The sequence below is a fragment of the Eleginops maclovinus genome, chromosome 19 (assembly GCF_036324505.1).
Source record: "Eleginops maclovinus isolate JMC-PN-2008 ecotype Puerto Natales chromosome 19, JC_Emac_rtc_rv5, whole genome shotgun sequence".
Lineage (NCBI taxonomy): Eukaryota > Metazoa > Chordata > Actinopteri > Perciformes > Eleginopidae > Eleginops > Eleginops maclovinus.
The window spans coordinates 11,063,055-11,079,381 of record NC_086367.1 but is presented as its reverse complement, the minus strand read 5'-3'; the positions used below and the strand labels follow the sequence as shown (position 1 = coordinate 11,079,381).

Below are 16,327 nucleotides of genomic sequence, written 5' to 3'. Positions count from 1 at the left end.
ATTTGTCATAAAGATGAACTGAACATTTCTTCTTATGTGGGGGTGTACTGTATGTGTGGTCCTCATACAATTTCCAATGGGTCTGAAGTGCATTTTTCCTGGTTCAAGGTTGACATTTAACCAGATCACTGTTGATATGTTACTGCTTTGCATTAATAACATAATACTAAAACAATATTACAGCAAAGTCTCGTTCAGCATTACTTTGGTCTTTTTTTTACAGAACTATTTGATACATTCATTAACTGATGTGTTGTCTTCTTGAGGGCAGGGCAACAATCTGTAACATTAACATATGCTCACTATAAAAAGTTGTTGTTGGCAAATGTGTGAGCAAACAGTTGCTTCTCCACACATCAAGCAGAGACAGAACGTTAACCTTAATTTGGAGACATCCTTCTAGCCACAAACCAGTCTTCTTTTAGCTCTCTTTTTGTAACGGCCAACTCCTGAGGGAAAAATGTACACTTAAGCTGCTAAATGCTTCACTATGTTCACCAGATAGTGGAAAGTGTTGGGCAGATTTCCGATTTCAATTATGTCTCCCAACCTTTTGGCCCTTCTTGCTGGAGATTTTCCCCCTGTTTTTATTATCAGATTATATTATTTACTAAGAGATTAACCAATTGGTAGAAGGAAAAGATTGAAAGTTTTTGTGATTCATTATGATCATTTTTCATATTTATATTATCAGATCAGTCCTGGAAAGAACACAATGATTTAATACTAAGTTTCATATTCAAACAAAAGTAAGTTATTCAATGACACGTTCCTTTATCAAATATCTACTCATTATTTTAAAATGTGTGTGTTAATTTATTGAAAATAATCACCTAGTGAAGCTTTTTATGAATAATACAAATATAATGAACTCTTTCTCCATCAAATCCTGCTCCCCCTCTGCATGTACAAACACACACCTGATTTTACATAGATGGTTTTAGCAGTTTCTGTGGGCTTTGAAGGTAGGATCCTCAGGTAAAGGTGTCAAATTTACAGGCAGATCTCCAGCTGGCAGAGGAATGTCACAACCTGTGTTTCAGCTGTAAATTCTGACATAATTACAGTGCCACTAACTCAACCATTGAGGTGAAACAACCACCTTGCGGGGGGAAAATGATCACTGCTTAATGTTATGTCTGGGACACAGATTTACTCCTGTCTTTGTGGGGGGAAGGTTAGGCGGCAGGAGCAAGAATGTGAGAAATGCGCAAGTTCTCTGACCTTTATGAAGTTGAAGCAAAGAGTTGACATCATTACCCTAGCCGGCATGTGCATGCTTGTCACATGTGCCAAAGGAAAGTAGATACAGGTCAAATGAGGGGGAGAGTGTAGGTTATGTGCTATATAAATACTTCTGTGGAGCCTGGTGTGAGAGATGCAAATTCTTGAGTTCATGGCAAAGGTGAGAATGGATAGATGTGTTTTAAACCTATTCTTAGAAAATTCAAAGTAAGAGAACCCTGATGGCCGAACTTTAACACAAAAAAAGTGTTGGGAAAGCCACTTATTCACTTTCTTCAACGAGTTAGATCAAAATCACTCCAAGACACAATCTTTTAGTCTAACGTTTAAAGACAGAGATAAGCATCCAATTTGAATTTGAGAAGGAAAGTTGTATGCTGGTATGAGCTTGGGAACCAGAGAAAAGTATTGATTAAAATGACCTTTCTTTCCTTTAGGTAGTGCTGCCCCTATCTGGTGAAAGCCATGTAGTGCAGTTTAAGTGCCGTTTTTTGATCCCCCTCTCCTTTGTCACCTTCCTTGTTGATCATGCTCATTGAATCATCCATAACATCAGCTTAGTGATAACCCTCCCACCTGTCATCTCATGTGTGAGAGTAAACATCTCAAGGCAGGAACCCTTTATTTCTCTGGGTCCAGGTTTCTTCTGGCCGAGTACCACTCTCTTCCTGTTTTTCTGCCACCAATAAACAATACTAGGAAGGGGTCAGCTCTGTGTCTAGACGGTGATCTGTCAACTGTGTCTGATACACTTCAGTGTGCAGCTCAACAACAACCGCTATAATCTGTCTGGCCGAGGTCCACGAGAGTACTGAAGCAAGTGTGCAACACTCTAAAACCTTACTGGAAGTTTGCCTCAAACCAAAATAAATATCCCTATCAAACACACACTTGACATGTGTAGAATTAAATCAACAGGACATGTTGAAAAAGAAAAAGATCAGCGTGTGAGGGCATGATTAGATTTGATTACATTAGATTTATTGTCCCCAGGGGGAAATCATTTTCACATCACTATACAACACACTATACATACAATATATAAACAAGAACAACACAACAACAATAACACAGAAAACAACACAGTGACACACATGGCAGTTACGTTCAGCCAGGACTGTGGTTTTCTATGACTACGTGAAAGTCGATTGAGGATTTCGGAGGAATCAAGAATGAATGCAGAAGTAAAGTCGTTTATAAACAACTATTGAATAATTAATTGAATTGTCTCGCTCTTTGTGAATTGCAATTTCCCAGCATTTTCCAAACATTTGAAGATCATGTGGAATTAAGTGCCTTTTTTAAGTTTCAAGCAACTATTGTATTGCTATAAGTAAAGAGGTAAAAATGATAAGGTAGAAAATGTGAGAAATGGTTAAATTGTACTAAAATTCAGTAGTTTATCCTGCAATTGCATGCTGTGTTCAATAGAGGGCAGAATGATACAACTATCCAGTATTCAGGGTTTGCTTGAAGTTACTGTCAACTGCAAAAGAAAAAGGAATTTAATTTCAAGGCACAGTGAGGTGATTATTGATCCGCTCAGGTCAAGAAAGAAAACCGAATCAGTTGAGGGAGAAAGTGTGGTAACTTTGATCATTAGTGGCTTGCAGTGATCACACAGGGCAACAGAACAATGACTGTTTACTGGTGTGAAGATGTGCAAACGATCAACTGTGATGTACCTCATTACTCAGAAAATCAATGTCAAAAACACCCTGCAAACTTTACTTCTAACTATCATCCATGTTGTTGGATTCAGGAACAGTCGATGTTTATTATAAAGTTTAAAAACAAGATGGGTTTTTCCAATTCATGGCGCCTTAACCTTTGCTTTGATATTAATCTGTAGCAGAGAAGAAAAGGCTAGAATCTGATAGATAGAATTTAGGTGTGTTATTCATTTTAAACAATGTCATGGAGAGTGTGCCTCTGTAGATATCAGCAACACCTTGATCTCTTTGATTTGTATCCTCTGACTAATTTCTAAACTGACAGTTGACATGACTAGTCCACCATGCAGGCTGCAAACGATGTGACTGTGTGTGTGTGTGTGTGTGTGTGTGTGTGTGTGTGTGTGTGTGTGTGTGTGTGTGTGTGTGTGTGTGTGTGTGTGTGTGTGTTTGTGTGCGTGTGTGTGTGTGTGTGTGTGTGTGTGTAAGAGAGGGACAGCCAGTGTCAAAGTAGGTATAGGGGCAGACTTTCTGGAGCCAGCTCCCACATGCCCTCTGACTAACTGTCAGTGGTCAGACAGACCTGTCTCTGAACAGATGATATGATAAGAGTGGCAGAAAGAGCATGAAAGGAAGAAAAACAGTGAGAGGGATGGGTGAATAAAAAAGGAGGGGTGATACACAGAAGAGAAGAAGAGAGGTGCGACAGGCAAGAGGGTGCACAGTGTGAGTAAGTCTCAGTGGAGGAGGGAGAAGGAAGAGACAAAGGAGAGGGAGATCAGAAAAAGGAGGGATGCAGAGAGAGAGGAAAAGAGAGGGAAGAGAGCCTTGCCCAGAGGTGTTGTTTCTCTGTCTGCACTCAGCACAGCGAGGCCAACAACAGTGTCATACACAGCTGAAGACATTCACTTGCAGCCAAAAAACACATCTGGATTTCTCATAATGAAATGCAGTAGGCTGCAAAGTTGTCCTGTGCAAATATACGGTAGAGAGCGCAGTCACTGTGAAAATCACTTGTAAGCAGCCACGACAGCCACATTGGTATTGTTTCCACCTTATGAATCCGTGTGTGTTTGTCAATATGGGAAAGTGTACTCCTGGAGCCACATACTGTATCAGGAACTACCACAGGAGAGGTTTTGAGAGTACTTTGCCAAGTGCTTATATTTCTGTCTGTCTGTCAAGAGATTTATTCATGCAACTGTGTAAGATGCAGTTAAAGATGTGTATAGGAGATCATCATGAGGATCAAATCCCAAAAAATCCTCCCACTTTATGTCCTTGGCACAACCTGGTGTCATCATGTGTGTAGATGACTTCAAATTAAAGGCTGACTTTCAATATGGGTGTGATAGAAGAAAAGGTGCTGTATAAGTAGGGGGGTATATCTCCGTGCAATTGAAATTATATTTGGTATATATTTTTCCAACTGTTGCTTAACGTAACAATCGTTCCTTATGGTTCTCCCATGCAACATCTCCAACATGACTGGATGCTGTCGGATGCAAATATGTGTGAATGAGATGTGCAAATAAAGTAGATTATTGATCCATGTTAAACTTTTCAAAATAACATACCATAAATCTTTTTTTAGAGGAGGGTATCATTGTGTAAGTCATAAGTCCAATTGAATATTTTAATGACAGATGTTTGTGTTTTTATATCATCACTATTAGTAGGCACTAACAGATGGATTAATTGCCACCTCACCATCAGCAAGTGAAAGCAGCTTGTATTACATATTTACTGCTTCCAAAACACACCCGATACACTTAAACACACACACACACACACACACACACACACACACACACACACACACACACACACACACACAAACCTACTGCCAAGCTGTCCAATCCTCTGCATGTGCAACATATCCTCCACTTTATTCTCCTCCTCTTTTCAACATCCTTGCACAATACAGAGTTGTGCTCGGGTTACTCGTTCAGGTTGGACCTCTCGATTGCTCCCCAAGGCTATAGGGAAGAGAAGAGGTGGAAGGGGGTTAGAAAAAAAGTTAAGAAGAGGAGATGAGGGAAGTCAGGCCCACAATAACAGTCTGTTTCCTCGCATGTTGGGGCCTGCAGCCTAACCTACTGCACCTGTTGTGGAGGCTCACATTAACTGGAGAGCGATATGTCGGAGAAGGGGGGGTTGCAGGGTGGAGATTCTAGTGTGGCACCTGTAGTGGCCTCAGTGGTGGAGGAAGTATCCAGATTCTTTACTTGAGTAAAAGTACCAATACAATGCTGTAAAAGTACTTATTATTCCGTGGATTAGAAGTAGAAGTCATGCTTTGAAAACTATACAGTTAGCCAAACATCCAATGATTCATTTTTTATGATTTAATAATTAACATAACTTGACAAATCATCTCAGCTCAAATTGTACTTCTTGTTTGATAGTTCAATCATTGTTTTTAAACAGTGCGTCATATTTTGTAAGTTGTATTTTTTAAATCTTAACTAAATCTAACCAATGCTGTCAGACAAGTAAATAAAGTGAGGAAAAAGTACAATATTAGTCCAGTAAAAATGTGTAAAGTTGCACTATGCAATTGAAGTATACTTCACATTGGTTCTTAAGTACAGTACTTGAGTAAATGCACCGAGTGACATGCCTGGCCCAAAGCCAGCTGGGAGGTAGCCAGGCTGGCACACAAATCATTGCACTTCAGTATCCACTCACACCCTCAACGCACTTGACGACCCCTGTGGCCTCCTGCTGACCCTGTGTGTTTATATGTGTGTGTGTGTGTGTGTGTGTGTGTGTGTGTGTGTGTGTGTGTGTGTGTGTGTGTGTGTGTGTGTGTGTGTGTGTGTGTGTGTGTGTGTGTGTGTGTGTGTGTGTGTGTGTGTGTGTGTGTGGTGTGTGTCCCCTCACCACCCCACCTGCCCAGTCTCACTAGGTAATTGGGTAAGTGTGTAATACAGTTGGTCATGGGTATCTGCGACCGGGCTGGGGTAAATGTGACCCAGGCAGCACCACCGCTTGTAGAATATCTGAGAATCTGTTTATGATTTGGGGAGTGCTGTGGGTGACGAGGGGGGGATGGGGGAGGGAGTGAAGCTGTGGTAGCAATCACATTTAATTTTGGTTGGAGCTGCAGGACTGTAATATGAATCACTCAGAACCCCACTTTTATTGGTTTCTGTGTAATCACGTGCATTGCATTTACCAACCTCAGCAGTATTTTACATATTATAGCTTGTTGTCATTGTTTTAAAAACCTAAACATGAGATATTTTATGGGAAACAATGTTTGGTCTCCTATGTATCCCTCTTGACAACCCTAACAATTGTCTGAAGCATTGTAGAGCCCCATTGGCAGAAATACGATCTTTTCAAGTTTCCGTAGAGAGCAGCCTGTCTTGCCAATATTCCTCAGGGGACTGCCGCTATTATATCTCACTAGCTGTCTTCTGCACACCACACCAGCGGAGTGGTTCACTGAAGCCGTCAATTCACACATTCGCATTTTGTGGTCTTTATGACATGTTTTCAACACAGTCTTCCAAGTTTTTTTCCAGGGGAACTCTCTGTATTCGTCTGTCACATCTGTCATTACTTGAGATTTAGTGTCTCTCCTTTTCTCTCTACCTCTCCTATGATTGCCGTATTAACAAGGTTGTGTGGACGCATCACCAAGAGCAGCAAGCGTAGCGTACAGTTTAAAATCCCTTATTGCCTCCGCCAGGCACAGGAAATGAACTAAGCGAGGCTAGGGGCCGTTCCAGGGCATGAATCCACCAGGGGGTTCACGCTAGAGTGATTACGCAACTTCTTATACCAACTAACCAAAACACAATTATCCAATTCCCTTAACTACATATTGCATTTGTATAATAGGTTGCAGTTGTTTTCTTATGTGTTGAGGTAAGTTTTGAAGGAGGTTCCATTGAGAGGTTTTTTGTTGCTCAGATTTAGTAGATGTTTCAGTGAATATGTTACCTTGGTTGTCAGCGGATGCCGGAGATGATTGACAGCCACTGACAGTAAGTAGGTGAAGCATTAAAAAATGCAACACTTGCAGCCCGGCAAACCTGACACAACTTTACACACAAACATGCTTCATGTTGCTTCCTCAGTGTGACTCAGTGAGCATTATCACTGACTAAAACCTCCTCTCACTTTTCTTTTTTCTCCATTCTGTGTTTCCTCACTATAGCACCAAAGTAACCTACCCTGGCTTTCAAGTCCCTCCATCCAGCATGTCGCTTTCTATTAAATGCCTATTCCTTAAGTCCATTCATTTACTTTAAGGCATACACTACATCTCGGTGTCCCTTTCAACTCCTTTTCTCCCCTTCTCCCTCCTCCTCTGTTTGACCAAGTCTGTAGTTATTGTCAGACAAGGCGGTCTCTGTCTCAGCAGTGCGCTTATGTGAATGAGTGCATCTGTGTGCACGTCTATGTGTGTGCTTGCAACTGTTGATATCTGCATGCACGATCATGTGTGTGTGTGTGTACATATGTGTATGTGTGTATTTAAGCTTGCCTGGGCTGAGCCTTGGGGCCAGTCCTCCTTTGTCCTCCCTACCATCTCCCAGAGATGGATGTGTCTCCAGGGAATTGGCCTCAGAAGAAAAGCACCTCCAGCTCGCTCATATTAAATTCTGCTGAGCAAATACAATCTACCAGCATGTTTTTTTCCCCCCTCCTCTTTCTTTCTTTTTAAAAGGAACTAATTTAGTTTGTGCCCATGTGTGTATGGTTGAGTGGAGGACAGATTAGCAAGAGAAAGACATTTCTAGAAATTCACATGTTGAAGTAAAAATAATCTTCACATATATTTGGAAACATGCATTTCTATGTAAGGAGTTATTCCTGGATCTCTTACACATCTTGGAAATCATGCAGCTTCACACTTCAGATGGTTTTGTTGACACATTTGGATGTCACGCAATCCCCTTTTGGCCTATTCTGTCACAGGCCTTGGCGTGCGGTCAGACTCCTGATCCTGTTACAGGACATTTGCTGTTATGGAGTCATAAAAATGTGTGCTGGCCCTCATTTACCCATCCTCACAGGAGAATAACAAACCGGAGTTTGGGAGGGAGCTGCTGGCTTACTCCCTCCCTCTCTTGCCTCCTCTGCATCCACTTGCCTCTCCTCCTCCTCCTTCCACTCCTCCCCCACGCTTAAGTCTCGGCACCTGTGGGCCCGCCCCCACTTAAACTTTTTCTCTCCCCCCTCACTTTGGCAGGACGCCCAATGCACTGACACAATCCCGGCTTGTTGCGTGAGAGGTAGTGCCTTCTCTCTCCATGCTTCACTGATTTGTGTGTGAGTGGCTACACATGCACTTGTGTATGAAATTGAGGGGAGCTTATTTAACGACACGCATCCCTAGTTTGTAGCTAAGAAGCCAGATAAAGAATCAAACTTTTAGCTGAACAACCGATAAGTTTGTCAACTTGGGTCGATTCAACTCTTGCAGCACTAACTACTCTATGCTTCTCATTGCTACTGCCCTGCTTCAGCTCCTTATTTGTCGTCTCTGACTCTGGCTGTGCAAGTCGTTCTGATGTGATATTAAAGTGAGATTTGAATAGCCCCGCACCTGCTCTCCAGTAAAGGGTACTATAAAACAGCTGGGGATGTAAAACTTTATTTCCACGTCCCCATGACCACAGCTTGCCAAGCAGTCCTCCCCCCACACATCTCTGCTGCTCCAGCTTTAATTCTTTGTCACTTCTCTCCCCTGATTGAAACCCCCAGCCAACATGCAGGCTTGCAAAATCACCCTGCCATCTCTCCTTCCTGGCACCCAGGGCTCGTGGCACTGCCCCAAACACATGGCTTTAATAGTCCTTACTCTTTTTTTGGAATCAGTTCTTTTGTATTTCTGTTTCAGTGCACATGTGTACATTCACACGCAGTAACCCCATATCAAGACATTTCTTAACAGAAACAGAACTTTAAGACCGTCTTGTCACGAAGATGTGATGGATTCCCACTCTGCATGCTTTTGCTCGTTGCCGCATGTGGCATTGATTGCACTGTTCTGATCCCACTGTCAGCCGAGCAGTCCCTCAAGGTTAGGCAGTAATGTATCACTCCTGGCCTCAGGCTCATCTACTGTTTCCACTGCGCATCTTCCTTCTGGCCAGAAGAACGGTGTATGGTTTTCATTTGCAGAAATACTGCCAATGAGCAATCATTCTCTTAGGTTTCCTCAGTGTTGACCAGTGTACTGTATAGACTAACTACATCTGTTTCCACTGCAGAATTTGATGTTGCATACACACCAGCAGATAAACACATGGATACAGATAACTAATCCAAAGTTCAGTCAGTAACTTAATTATTCAAAAAACAAAACACCGGCCCAGGATTTTATGAATAAGCACTTTGAGAAATAGCAGTAAAATAAGATTTCAGCGGTCTTGTTTTATTAAAGATTTTGTGTTGAAGTTGTGATGAAACCGACGAGGGAAAGTGTTTTGTTACTTGGTGTGTCTGTGTGATCAGTGCTTCAGAAGCTGTGTGATCTTCAAACAACCAACCATGACCACGAGTAGAGGATAATCCCCATCATGTGACCAAAGAGCAATTTAATTGAAACATGAATGAATGAAGAGCAGTAATTAAAGTAGCAGACCCCACCCCCCCCCATCAAAAGAACCAGGGATGAAATGGCTGCTCTTGAGTCATGCTGGCTGCTTTAATCTAACTCTCTAATTAGGCACCAGAGGAGCAAACGAAGAAAAAAACAAAACCCAAAATGCTTTGTTTCCAGAAATGACTCAAACATGGAGATCCATCTTCATCTGGCTGCAATAACTGCACGTTGTAGTGTATTGTGTCTGACACGAACAACAATTACACAGTGTGTTTGGTTCTCTGGCTGAGGAAAGTTTTCACACAAAGACTCAACAGGCACTGCCAAATGCTGTCAGCTGGCTAGTTTCCAATGAGAACTTCTGTGAGCCAGACACACACACACACACACACACACACACACACACACACACACACACACACACACACACACACACACACACACACACACACACACACACACACACACACACACACACACACACACACACACACACACACACAGAAACATCCACTGCCCCCCTCTTGTAATGTATCACCTGGATGCTGGGCAGTGGCCAGCAAAAGACCCCTGCTGGGACAAGGGATTAGGGTTTTTAAAACAACCCCCTATGGCCAAAAGCCTCCTAATGGGACAGTGATTACTGACTGGTACAATAGGCCTTCAACTGTCTTTATATGTGCGGTGGTGTGCACATATGATTATGAATAAATGCTCATTTGTGCAAGTGTGTGTGTGTGTGCACCCAGTGTGAATTAACCCACCACTACCATTTTTTGCGACTGTTTCCATATTCCCTATTCCAGGCTTCTGCAGCCCCAATATAATGGTCAAACGTAAAATGGCACCAAACGAGATAAAGTATGTGTGAACAGAAGAAACATGTAACTCATAAAAGTAACAAAAATGACATACAAAATGACAGTGATGAAATAACATGATGTTCTAGGTTTACAAAACGGTGAGATTAATATAGGAATTTACATATTTTTTCAAGGGCAGATTAAGTACTACATTTATCCCTGGGGGATATTGCTGACAGTCTCCCTGTTGAGTACGCACCTAACTCATAATATTCTTTAATAATAGCTAAGTAACTCTATTTTCTTCTGCAGACATCTTAAAAACGTGTATTTGGAATGGGAACATACCTACCAGGCTTTAATAGTATCGAGTGTTAATCCTAGCATAATATGCTGGCCACTAGAGGGCAGAAAACCTTAAAGAACCGGGCAGAGCTATGTTATATTGTGGTAAAGAGAAGAAAACATAATTCTTAGGATAATAAACATTCCTACAGAATAATTTTTTAAAACCCAAACAAACTAAAAAGTAAGAAGCTCAGAACATCAATGGCCTAGCTTGCCCAGCTAGTAGCAGTTAGCCGATAATATAGATAGGCTACTAACAATGTTCCCTGTTAGCGTTAGCTTCTCAGTGGTAGGTGAAATTAATCTTGCAGGTAGAAGAAAGCCATCAAGAATCTCCCAAATAAAGTTGCTGTAGAATTTTAAAAAACAAACGGAGCAACAGTAGGTTTAAAACTAGTCACAGGATAATAGTCTAGTAAATAGTAAAAAAGGGACTTGTGTGCTTGTTAAATTTTTCCTAGGCTCATTGGCTGACCTTTTATTTGATGCTGGTCAAGGAACATTATAAAAAAAATTAGCAGCTGTAATCAAGGGTAGAGTTAGCAGTTATTAGCTGTTATTGTTCACCCATCTTTGTGTGTGCAGCAGCAGCGGTCTGACCCCCGGTGCCAGCTGTGAACAGTAGTCCCTCATTAGCACTATTTTCATGTGACCAAGCTACACCGCAAGACACACACACACAAACACACACACACACACACACACACACACACACACACACACACACACACACACACACACACACACACACACACACACACACACACACAAACACAGACACACACACACACACACACACACACACACACACACACACACACACACACACACACACACACACACACACACACACACACACACACACCACATGACCAGATGAAGAGGAACCATTGTTCAGCATCACAGGACCTCTTAACACAGACACACACAATTCACTTTCTGAATTGCCATCCGTGTGACCACCAGAGTTGCCCTTGTTTTAATATTCTGCGGGGTTACATGCTTCCACATGCTTGCACTGACTATAAATGCACAATCCCTCTGTGTTCATGTCTGTAACTATAGTTACTTTGTTCATGTGTGTTTCTAGCATAACAGGGATCAGTGTTGTGTCACACTAATGCATTTAGAGATCTGAAGCACACAGCTCAAGCCCCTTTGCCCAGCTTTCTAGTTTGCCCAGTGTGATGAGGACTCATGGAGCTGTCAGATTTTGGCAGGTGAGACACTGGCAGGCCATTAGCCGGCTGAGCTAAAGCGGGTAAGGTCAAATCCCTGACCTCCAAGTCAGAAGGGGGACCCAGGGATCAGGGGTTAAGAGGTCCAGTGGGGGTGGAGACATTTGACCAGTCCCAACCTTCATCCTCCTTTCTGTGGAGACCAGTCACAAGACAAATATGTTCAACAATGATTTATGGGCTAATGGCCTTTTTTTTTTTCTTAAAACATGATGTGACTTTTGTTCTTCGACAGCTTTTTATCTGAAAGCGACGATTTACGACTTTAACCTTTTTCCCTTATTCCACGTAGTAAAATGTGCAGAAATTCAGCATCCATAATAAAGCGTTTAATAATAGGTTTGTAGGGAACTTACACTAACTGTGCCATTCAGTAACTGTGTCGTGTGAACATTTATACAATATGTCGCAATACTTCCAACACTGTAATTTCTCATTAGCTGAGTAACATTTCAACACTCCAACATGCAGATGTACAGTAAAAACAACAGTAACAAGCAATATGTTAAGGGCATGTAACAAGTCTTTGCTAAAACTTGAGGTGCATTTTTCAACAAACTACAGAAATCATTTGGTCACTATTGTCGCACTTTTTTTACAGGAACTCTGGCAGCTGTCGTCTCTTTTTCACAGAGTGAACGCAAACATGCACAGCTGTGTGACTTGTGTGCAAAACCACAGATACTCAAGGGAAATGCACCTGTGACCGAAAGAGATTATCATCCCCCTGTCAAAGCCTGACCTGAGAACCACATCCCTCCACCAGGCACATACACCCAAAACCAGCATGACACTATATCTGCCCCAGTCCTGCACTCTTCATTTTTGTACATGTGCAGTTATGTGAAAAGAAAGGCAGAGGTGAAGACAGACAGAATGCAACTTGTACAATTCATCAAAAAGCAGCTAAACTCAGCACTATCACCAAGCATGTGCAGCAGCGAATAATACCGCCTCTTGCAGTTGAAAATCTTCAGGGACGTCATTACTGTTCCTGTTTTCGTTGAGGTGCACAGCCGTGTGTCACAATATCGCTTCATTCCCCGTGAAAACAAGCAAGTGCCACACTGTCACTTCCCTTCTTGCACCATGACCCCTGCTGGCATCCTGTGTCAGAGTGATAAGCAATCCCCTGATACCTCCTAGCCCCTCTCAGAACAAAAGAACCACAGGAAGTGGTCAGGCACTTGCCATATAAGCCTGCCAAGAAATGATAATGCTCCATATGTTTCAGGTTGAGGCTAACTCAAAACAAATCCCCTGACTGCGCTGTCCGATCATATACAATTAGGAGAAGTACAACTCACTTACAACTCACTGCCGTTTTTTGGCTTAGGTAATGATGATATACTTGCAGGCTGTCAAATATTTTCAGTCTGATCATCACTCATCAGCACACTCACTGACATGCTCATTTCATTGTTTGTTGTGACTGTGCACACAGGCAGATTGCCCATTCTTTGCACTTTTGAGTGCATTGGAAGTCAAAGTGGCTGTTTCACCTTCGAGAAAACAGTTCTCTATCAATGCTATTAGTCTGATAAATCCTGCTTTATGGGTTGTTAAAGTTACAAACAGGTTATTTAACTGTCAGAGTCAGAGGGGACGGGTCTAATGCAGGGTCAACCAGAGCCAGGCTGTTTTTCTCTCATGAGTAAAGGCTGAGGTCCAGTGGTTAAAGAAAAACCTGCTGGCTCTCAGAATAAAACATTGTCAACAGTGGTGACTGTGGTTGTGTCATGAAAGGACTCTGTTTCTCCAAAACAAATAAATGATTTACTGAGGTCACCTTTATTTATTTATGCCTCACTGGTTAAAAAGTATGTTAACATTTGGAGAAACCAAATTTAAAAAAGTTTAAACAGTGAACGTTTTTCTCTTTATCACCTGGCCTTCCCACACAACCTCATGAATGCGAGAACACATTTTACAGAGAAGTGGGCAAAGGGATGTGGTGTTGATATGGAGTCGAGGTGGGGTAGTGCCACATTTGAACAGCAATCTTAACTTAAGCCAAATAAAAGCCTGTTGAACATTAATCCGACACATTGCCAAGGCAAGCACCCCCAACTGCGTCTGCGGTCTATGTTTTCCCTACCCGTTTAGTCCAATACAAGTCTGTAACGGTATCATAAATTACCAGGGTGAACCAAGAGCTGATTAATAAAACTCAGAGCAAATGGAGGGCAACCCAAAACAGCTGTTTGTGCCTGCATGAACCCATCAGTGAAGGCTTATGAATCCTGAGAAGCCAGTTTCTTTTTTTGGTGGGGTATAAAATCTGAAACTGAACCCGATCCAAAGTTAAAGAGTGCCAAAACCTTTCCACAATATAAAGAAGACAGATGTTGGATCTTGAGATTGTACACTGGCAGATCTGCTGAGTTACGGTCCAAACAGAGGCTCTGAGGGGAAAAAAGAGCTGCACTTGTCAAAAGATTGGAAGGGAGTGTTGCAATTTTAACCAATTGGCTACCTTAAGGTCAACGTGACCCGTAAATAATATTTAAGGCCCACAACCATATCATACCGTGTTAAAAACTAAAGCCAGCTATAAACATAAGGTATAGGATTTCAGTGACTTTCAAAAATGGTGTTTTTTTTTTTTTTTTTCAACTTTTTATTTTTCCAGACTGACAACAAATACATAAAAGTAGTACCACAGACAAATAGATGGTACATTATTGTAAGTCTAGAGGCATTTACGATAAACATTCATAAAAAAAGCACTCATAGCATGAACAGAGGTCACAAGGTGACCTTTTCCTTTTTTTTTGTGTTATACTTTGTTATATCTCATAACTCTCTATAACTAGCAATCTATGACTTTATTGACAACATTAAACCTAAAATAAACACACACTGAACAAAATAAAACCAAAACCAAAATCACCTTAAGGTTGGGCTTCAGTCATCACATACGTTGGCTAGATACATGTATGTTAATGTTACATATGCAACACAGATGTCAGATTGACATTCTTAATTCAGGTAAGGAATGACAGGTGTCCATCTTCGTATAAATAAAGGTACTTTTAACTGAAGGATAGCAGTCATGTTTTCCATTGTATAGACCTGTCTGACTTTTTGTATCCACTGAGCTATTGTAGGGGGGGCTTGGTTTCATCCAGGTAATAGTGATCATCTTTTTCGCAATCATCAGCAAAATATGCAACATATAGCACTGGTCCCTAGTAAACAAATCTTCTGGTGTTTTGTCCAGTAAAAAAAACAAAGGGTCCAGGGGAATATCAGTCCCAAAGACTTTTTCCAGCTCTTCCTTGATATCTTTCCAGAATGTCTGTACTATGGGGCAGTCCCAGAATATGTGGGTATGGTCCCCAACCATAGCGCAGTTTCTCCAACATTTGTTTGTAGCATTATTCTTAAACATGGATACTTTCAAAGGAGTCCTAAAGAATCTTGTCTTCACCTTCCAGTCAAGTTCTTTCCACATCTGACTACCAACCCCCTTGTGGCATGCAGTACAAATATCTTCCCATGGGTCATCATCTATAATTGTGTTGAGCTCCATTTCCCATTGTCTTTTAAAATGTGAAGTGTTATCTGATGTGTCTAGCATCAACCTTTTATATATTTGAGACACTTGGTGCTTTGTTGACACAAGTTGTTGAAAATGATGTATGAAATGGATCTCAATATTAACAGGATCTCTTTTAACACTATCCCAGTCTGGGTGCTTTGTAATGTAGTGTCGTATCTGTAGATATCTATATAAGTCACTTGAGGGCAAGTCAAATTTGTCTTGGAGTTGTGAAAAAGATTTTAAAGTATTTCCATCAAATAATTGATTGATCATTTTTAGCCCATTCTCAGCCCATCTTCTGTAGGCCTTATCAACCACGGATGGGAGAAATTCTATGTTTCCTAGTATGAGCATTGCCCTTGACAAGGCAATATTGCCCTTCAGTTGTTTTTGGACATTGTTCCAGACTTTTAGTGTGTGTTTGACCCATATGTTATCTATTTTTATTTTTTTCTGAGACTTCTGACTAAGAAATGGAAGAGTAGATAGTGATATCCCTGGTAAAGAGTTCTGTTCAATGGATACCCACCCAGTCTCTTCATCTTTGATAATCCATGCTGCTATTGCTCTAAGCTGGGCTGCCCAGTAATACATTTTTAGATTAGGTAAACCCAGACCTCCTTGTCGGGTACCACGGCCCAGGGGGAAGAAGTCGGAGCAATGACCATTCACTCTGACCATTCACTCTGACTTTGGATCTAGGGTTTTTATAAAATATACCAATCCACTTGACAAATGTATTATTAAATCCCATATATCTGAGGGTCTGCTGAAGAAAGGTCCAGTCAACCCTATCAAATGCCTTCTCAGCGTCTAAGCTGAGAAGCATTGACGGGGTATCCCTTTTGGCTGCACATGCTTGCAAATTTAGAGCTCTCCTGACATTATCAACACCCTGGCGATTA

General features: G+C 41.5%; 1 long non-coding RNA gene across 1 annotated transcript in view; it reads right to left on the bottom strand.

The window, feature by feature from the left end:
- Positions 1 to 2,451: 2,451 nt before the first annotated feature.
- LOC134881211 (uncharacterized) overlaps positions 2,452 to 16,327 on the bottom strand; it is a 41,057-nt gene continuing 27,181 nt past the window's right edge. The window contains exons 3-4 of the long non-coding RNA XR_010168022.1: positions 4,763 to 4,897; positions 2,452 to 2,731 (exon numbers count right to left, since the gene is read on the bottom strand). This is a non-coding gene — a long non-coding RNA (uncharacterized LOC134881211). The remainder of the gene's footprint in view (positions 2,732 to 4,762; positions 4,898 to 16,327) is intronic.